The 7,025-nt window shown below is 40.9% G+C and overlaps 1 pseudogene; it reads right to left on the bottom strand.

Moving 5' to 3' along the window:
* The window catches only part of LOC114040943, an 8,106-nt pseudogene extending 5,654 nt beyond the window's left edge, over positions 1–2,452 (bottom strand).
* Between the last annotated feature and the right edge of the window lie 4,573 nt (positions 2,453–7,025).

Genomic DNA, 7,025 nt, shown 5'->3' on the forward strand with positions numbered 1-7,025 from the left:
GAGGTGAAAGGGACCAGAGATGGTGTGGAAAGGGACCAGAGATGGTGCAGAGGTGAAAGGGAGCAGAGATGCTGTGGAGGTGCAATGGACCAGAGGTGCTGCGGAGGTGCAATGGACCAGAGGTGCTGCGGAGGTGAAATGGACAAGAGGTGCTGCAGAGGTGAAATTGATAGGCATATTGGAACAACATTGGATCTGGAGATGTTTGAGAGATAGTGAGGAGAGCAGGATAACTCTTAGGTTGGAAGCCTAAGGGCTTGGAAGAGTGGTATTGCCCTTTACAGTGATAGGGAACATATTTACAGTGATGAGGGAGCTTAGGAGCAAAGAGAATGAATTATGTTTTAGCCATGTTGAAATCAAGATATCTGGTGGACATCCAACTTGAGGTGTCTAATAGGTAAATGGACATATGAGACTGGAGGTCAGGAAAGAGGGTAGGGCTGGATACATAGATATAAGAATCCTTAGACTAGAGATGGTAATTAAATCCATGGGAGCTGATGAGCTTACCTAGTGAAATAACTTGGAGGGAGAAGAGAAGAGGGCCTAAAATAGAGCCCTGAGGGACACCTACGGCGAGAGGGCAGGATTTGGAGGAGGATTCAGCAAAGGAAACAGAGAAGGAATGGTCAGAGAGGGAGGAGGAGAACAAGGAGAGAGGAAAGAGTGACCAACAGTGTCCAAGGCTACAGAGAGGTCAAGAGACTGAGGACTAAGAAAAAGTCACTGGATTTGGCAATTAAGAGATTGTTAGTAATTTTGAGAAACAGTTTCAGTGGAATGATAAGGTCAAAATCCAGGAGAGAAAGTGAAAGCGCCAATGGACCTAAGGCCAATAGTTAGCAGGGATGGAAGGATCAAAGTGAGGGTTTTTCCCCCTTTCAGAATAGACATTGGAATAAGAGAAGGCAATAAAGGAGTAAGCATTTATTAAACACCTACTATGTGACAGGCTCTGTGCTAAGCACATTTTACAAATATGATCTCATTTTATCCTCACAATAATCCTGATGGGTAGGTTAAGGAAAATGAGGCAAACAGAAGTTAAATGAGTTACTCAAGGTCACACAGCTAGGCTAGATTTGAACTCAGGTCTTCCTGACTCTAGGCCCAGCACTCCATCTGCTTGTTGGCAGCAAGAAAGTAGCCAGTTAAGAGAGGCACTACAGAGTGGGTGATCTGGATGGTATGGAAGGGGATCACTTGTGCAAGTCAAGGGGTTGGCCTTGGGCAGGAGTCAGGCCACTTTTTTATAGGAAATGGGGTTTAGATATGTAGATGAGAAGAACATTATGGAAATGGCTGTCAAAATGTTTTGGAGATACCTTGTTTTTCAGAGCTAAGGCCTAAGAAGCAGGCTGTGCCCTGAGCTTGGCATAACAATAATCCTTGGGCTCTGGATGAGCTCACCCTCTGTCAAAGTGTATTGTACCAGGTGTTTACTGAGGGATTTAGCTCTCCCTGTTTCTCAGGGCCATCCACCACCTGTTCACAATCTCTGTTCCTTATCACTGACATGTACTGTACTCCTGTTCCCATCACAGAACTCTGCTTCTGTGCCCCACAGGGTGGCCATGACCCCCAAGACAATGACTTCCCACAGGACCCAAGAACACCTGTATTGTCCCAAGAAATGTTAACCCTGAGAGCTATCTCAAGATTTAAGAATGACTGTGTTGTGGGCTACCCCTTTCACGTGTGTAAGTGGCCCTGGTCTTAGCAGCCTTAAGCTCTCCTTCTTAGGAGGGGGGCTTCCATATACATACACCATTTTCCTCACTCTGAAATGAATTAAACTTCTGTTTGTGTCCTGACTCTCCTGTCTCTAGCCTGCTCTGTTTGTATGGCTCCAGCCACCCACAGGTTAGAGACCAATTCCAGTCCAGTTGACGTGGCCAATGTGCCCTCAGGACACCCGCAGCCCAGCACAGCACGAACATGACTGTAACAGCAAAGCCAGCACACTCACGTCACGCAGTCATGCAAAGTTGCGAAGTGAGCGCCAAGAACAGAACGTGCAGGTCTTGTAGCATAAACACAAGTGAAAAACTCAGAAAACCAAGCCTGATTGACAGACAAATGGCCACAATGCCCATGGAGGGCATCTGCAATGGACTGGAGAGGGGCTGAGTGAATACTAGTCCTTTCAGCCCGCTCAAGGTAGTGCAATGAACTTGGGGACAAGAAAATCTGAGTTCAAATCCTGACTCAGATGCTTAACTAGCTGCATGATCCTGGGTAAGCCACTTTGGCTGTAACTGTCTCCTAAATGGGAGGGGTACCTACTTCACCTAACCACCTTTCAGCACCATGGACAGGACAGCTTTATTAGGACTGGTGCAGCTCTGGATTCTGCCTCCAGTCTAGCCAGGCCATCTTACAGTCTAGCTGCTGTGTAGGCCGCCACCGAAGCCACCGCCTGACACATCTGTCCTCGTGGCTTCCCCATCCCACACCTTCCTTCTCTTCCTGGCCAAGTGTACTCCATCGTGGCAGGGACCATCTCTCTAGCCCTTAGCACAGTCCCTGGCAAATAGGAAGGATGTAATAAATACATTTCATTTTTTCCTTCATACTATCAGTAAGTCAAACTGGAGCATAACCAAAACCCTTAGTAATGAATATCTGCAATTATATTTTATGCCTCCTCCTATGGGATGGGGCAGCTGCCTAGGGACAGCCCTAGGATGCTGTGGGAGAGGACCTTTCTGGGACTGGCTGAGAGCCTTCGTAGCCTGTGATGCTGCATAGGCATGCGGTGGGAGAGGTGACTTCAATTTATTGGAGGGCACTCCAGGGAAGACTTCAAGAGAGGGTCCAGAGAGGTGAGCATGAATCTTTGATTCGCATTCCAGAGACATCCCCAGAGGCACAGAGAGGGTGGCCCCCAACATGGGCTTTGGTTCCAGCACCAGCTACCTTAGGCTCCCTGAGAGAGTGTTCTCTCTCTTTGGCTGAGTGGAAATCTTGTCTCACTCCCAGTTGAGTGTATTTTGTGTATTCTTCGGTCTTTTCTCATTTCTGTTGACTGAGTCCTTTGATAAGAGGTTGGCTAGCTGTTTGTGATTGCTTCTTGTGTAAGCAGCATTGGGTGGCAAGAAGCTAAGGGCTGGGGGCAGCTAGGTGGCACAGCGGATAAGTCAGGAGGACCTGAGTTCAAATCTGGCCTCAGACTAAACACTTGACACTTACTAGCTGTGTGACCCTGAGCAAGTCACTTAACCCCAATTGCCTAAAAAGAAAAAAAAACAAAATCAAACAAAAAAACAACAACAACAAAAAAAAAAGGAGCTAAGGGTTACCGTCCCCTGAAGAGTGACCAGGGAAAGCCACTTTTACTCTGAACCCCCTAGTGTCTCTAGACTATAGGTACTGGATGCCTAGGTGGTAGATCAACGTATTTCTAGCCCAACATCCCTCTTGGTGACAGGAAGAAGGACCACCCAGCCACAGCCTAGCCATCTTGTTCCTGACTCCTGCCTGTTCCCCTACCTCTGCCCCACCTTGCAAGGGAGCCATTAGTGGAGTAAGCTATTCTACTCTGCCATCCTTGGCAACATGGCATTGGGCTAGGTGGAGCAGTGGATAGAGTGCCAAGCCTGAAGTCAGGAAGACCTGAGTTCACATCAGACACTTACTAGCTGTGTGACCCTGGGTAAGTCACTTAACTCCAATTGCCTAAAAATAAATAAAATAAAATAAAATAAGTTTTTGGTAGTTTGATTCGTATGGCACTGAATAAGTAAATCAGCTTAGGCGGAATTGTCATTTTTGTTGTATTAGCTCGGCCTATCCATGAGCAACTGATGTTTTTCCAATTATTTAGATCTGACTTTATTTGCGTGAAAAGTGTTTTGTAATTGTGTTCACAGAGTTCCTGGGTTTGTTTCGGGAGGTAGACTCCTAAATATTTTATAATGTCTACAGTAACTTTAAGTGGAATTTCTCTTTCTATTTCTTGCTGTTGGGCTTTGTTGGTAATCTATAAATCTATAAAAATGCCGATGGTTTATGTGGGTTTATTTTATAGCCTGCAACTATGCTAAAGTTGTTTATTATTTCAAGTAGTTTTTTACTTGATTCTCTAGGATTCTCTAAGTATATCATCATATCATCTGCAAAGAGTGAGAGCTTTGTTTCTTCTTTGCCTATTTTACTACCTGCAATTTCTTTTTCTTCTCTTATTGCTAAAGCTAACATTTCCAGTACGACATTGAACAACAGTGGTGATAATGGACATCCTTGTTTCACCCTTGATCTTATTGGAAATACTTCTAGCTTGTCCCCATTACATATGATGCTTGCTGAAGCTTTCAGGTAGATGCCATTTATTATTTAAAGGAAGACTCCATTTCTTCCTATGCTCTCTAGTGTTTTTAATAGGAATGGGTGTTGTATTTTGTCAAAAGTTTTTTCTGCATTTATTGAGATGATCATGTGGTTTCTGTTAGTTTTGTTGTTGATATGATCAATTATGCTCATAGTTTTCCTAATATTGAACCAGCCCTGCATTCCTGGTATAAATCCTACCTGGTCATGGTGTACTTTTCTTGTGATAAGTTGCTGTAATCTATTTGCTAATATTTTATTTAAAATTTTTGCATCTATATTCATTAGGGAATTGGTATATAATTTTCTTTCTCTGTTTTGATTCTTCCTGGTTTGGGTATCAGCACCATATTTGTATCATAGAAAGAATTTGGTAAGACTCCTTCTTCACCTATTTTCCCAAATAGTCTAAATAGTGTTGGAATTAATTGTTCTCTAAATGTTTGATAGAATTTGCTTGTAAATTCATCTGGCCCTGGAGATTTTTTCCTAGAGAGTTCATCAATGGCTTGTTCAATTTCTTTTTCTGAGATGTGGATATTTAAGTATTTTACTTCCTTTTCTGTTAATCTGGGCAATTTATATTTTTGTAAATATTTATCCATTTCACTAAGATTATCAAATTTATTGGCATACAGTTGGGCAAAATAGTTCCTAATTATTGTTTTAATTTCCTCTTCCTTGGTGGTGGCTTCACCCTTTTCATTTTTGATACTGGTAATTTGGTTTTCTTCTTTCTTTTTTTTAAATTAAATTAACCAAGGGTTTATCTATTTTATTGGTTTTTTCATAAAAACCAGTTCTTAGTTTTATTTATTAGTTTAATAGTTTTCTTAATTTCAATTTTCTTAATTTCTCCTTTGGTTTTCAATATTTCTAATTTGGTGTTTAATTGAGGATTTTTAATTTGTTCTTTTTCTAGTTTTTTTTTTAAGTTGTATGCCCAATTCATTGATCTCTTCTTTTTGTAATTTATTCATGTAAGCATTTAGAGATATAAAACTTCCCCTAAGAACTGCTTTTGCTGCATCCCATAAGTTTTGGTATGTTGTCTCATTATTGCCATTCTCTTGGATGAAGTTATTGATTGTTTCTATGATTTGTTGTTTGACCCACTCATTTTTTAGGATTAGATTACTTAGTTTCCAATTATTTTTTAGTCTATCTTTCTATGGCCCTTTATTATGTATAATTTTTATTGCATCATGATCTGAAAAGGATGCATTTAATATTTATGCCTTTCTGCATTGAATTGTGAGGTTTTCATGTCCTAGTACATGGTCAATTTTTGTGTATGTGACATGTACTGCCAAGAAAAAAGTATTTTCCTTTCTATCCTCATTCAATTTTCTCCAGGCGTCTATCATACCTAACTTTTCTAATGTTCTATTCGTCTTCTTAGCTTCTTTCTTGTTTATTTCATGATTAGCTTTATCTAGTTCAGAGAGGGGGAGGTTGAGGTCCTCCACTAGTATAGTTTTGCTGTCTATTTCTTCCTATAACACCCTGAACTTCTCCTCTAAGAATCTGGATACTATACCATTTGGTACATATATGTTTAGTAATGATATTACTTCATTGTCTGTGGTGCCTTTTAGCAGGATGTAGTTTCCTTCCTTATCTCTTTTGATAAGATCTATTTTTGCTTTTGCTTTGTCTGACATCAGGATTGCTACCCATGCTTTTTTTTTTTACTTCAGCTGAAGCATAATATATTCTGCTCCAGCCTTTTACCTTTACCCTGTGCATGTTGCTCTGTTTCAAATGTGTTTCCTGTAAACAAGATATTGTAGGATCATGGTTTTTGATCCATCTTGCTATCTGCTTCCGTTTTATGGGAGAGTTCATCCCATTCACATTCACAGTTATGATTACTATCTGTGTCTTTCTCTCCATCCTTTCCCCCCTGTTTATGCTTTTCTTTCTCCTTTCTCCCTTTCCCTCCTCACTAATGTTTTGTCTTTGACCACTACCTCCTTCAATCCCGCCTCCCTTCTATTAGCCACTTCCCTTTTCTTCCCTTTTACCTTTACTACTTCTTCCCTTCCTTCTATCTCCCCCCCTTTTCTTTCCCCTTTTCCCTCCTACTACCTATAGAGCTAGTTAGATTTCTATACCTAACTGATTAGGTTATTCCCTTCTTGAGCCAAATCTGATGAGAGTAAAGTTCAAACAATGGTCATCTCCCTCCCTTTTTTCCCTCTGCTGTAATAGGTTATAGTGCCTTTTCCTGTAATGTAATTTACCCTTGTCTGCCTCCTCCTTTCCTTTTCTCTGAGTACACTTTCTTAGATCAGATTAATCCACTTACTTGGGTCCATTTAACCCACTTGATTAGATTTTTTTAATCATTACATCAAAGTCAACTTATATCCACCCCCTTTATGTATACCCCTTGAACATGGTGTAATAACAATACAGTTCTCAAGAGTTACAAGTGTCATCTTCCCTTGTAGGGATGTAAACAATTTGCCTTTATTAACAACATGTTGTATTTTTCTGTTCCGTTTACCTTTTAATGTCTCTCTTGAGTCCTGTATTTGAATATCAATTTTTCTGTTGAGCTCTGGTCTTTTTATCAGGAAGGTTTGGAAGTCCCCTATTTCACTGAATATCCATCTCCTCCCCTAAGAGATCATGCTCATTTTCACTGGGTAGTTGATCCTTGGTTGTAATTCAAGTTCCTTTGCCTT

The sequence above is a fragment of the Vombatus ursinus genome, unplaced genomic scaffold, assembly GCF_900497805.2.
Source record: "Vombatus ursinus unplaced genomic scaffold, bare-nosed wombat genome assembly UNPS02014159.1, whole genome shotgun sequence".
Lineage (NCBI taxonomy): Eukaryota > Metazoa > Chordata > Mammalia > Diprotodontia > Vombatidae > Vombatus > Vombatus ursinus.